Genomic DNA, 880 nt, shown 5'->3' with positions numbered 1-880 from the left:
CCCCGCGCGCTCCCTGCCGGCTCCCGGCGCCGCGGCCCCGCGCCCGCCCCCTGCCGGCCGCCGGCCGCCCCGCAGCGCCCCCTGCGCGGCGCCCAGGGTCCCCAGGCGCGCAGCCCGCGGGACGCCCGCGTGGTGAATCCCACGTCCCAGAGCGGCCGCCGCTCCCGCCCTGCCGAGGCGAGGTCCCCCCTGCCCAGCTCGGGGTGAGGAGGGGGCGCGGAGGGGGCCACGCAGCCGGAGCGAAGGCGGCTGGGAGCCGGGGAGGGGGTGTCCAGGAGGCTGCTGCAACCTGACGACCTGAAGGTCCGGGAGAAGCCGTTTATGGGCCCATCTTGAAGAAGAGCGTCCAGGCGGAGGGCACTTGCCAGTGCAAAGGTCTGGCGGTGGGACTGAGCCGGACCTCTTTGAGGAGGAATAATAAAAACACCGCGTTTGCTGAGCCCGGGGCCCGGTCCTGGGTTTGGAGGAGGGTTGATACATTTAATCCACCCCACAGCTCCCGTGGCCACACTGCAGGCCCCTGCGGCCAGAGTGAGTGAAGGGGCAGTGCAGAGAGCCCACAGAAGGCAGGCTTTGTCCTGAGGGCACTGGGGAGCCATAGCAGAGTTTGGAGCAGGAGAGGGGTCAGCCTGTTTTATTTTTGTGAAGGTCTTCCCGCTGCCAGTGGAGTAAGGACAGCAAAGTGGGGGGAGGCTTGGAGGCTGAGAAGAGGACCCCCAGGGACAGGGTGGAGGCTGGACCAGGCTGAGAGGCAGGTGGATTCTGGGCGGATCTTGAAAGGGGAGCCAACAGGACTGCCACCAGATGGGATGTGGGATGACAGGTATTAGAGGCCCCTTGTCTCCTGGGGAGCCCCCGGAAGGGCACGATGACACAGACA

The sequence above is a fragment of the Phoca vitulina genome, unplaced genomic scaffold (assembly GCF_004348235.1).
Source record: "Phoca vitulina isolate PV1807 unplaced genomic scaffold, GSC_HSeal_1.0 scaffold81, whole genome shotgun sequence".
In the NCBI taxonomy this organism is placed as follows: Eukaryota; Metazoa; Chordata; class Mammalia; order Carnivora; family Phocidae; genus Phoca; species Phoca vitulina.
The sequence above is the reverse complement of the archived record's forward strand: the minus strand, read 5'-3'. Positions refer to the sequence as shown.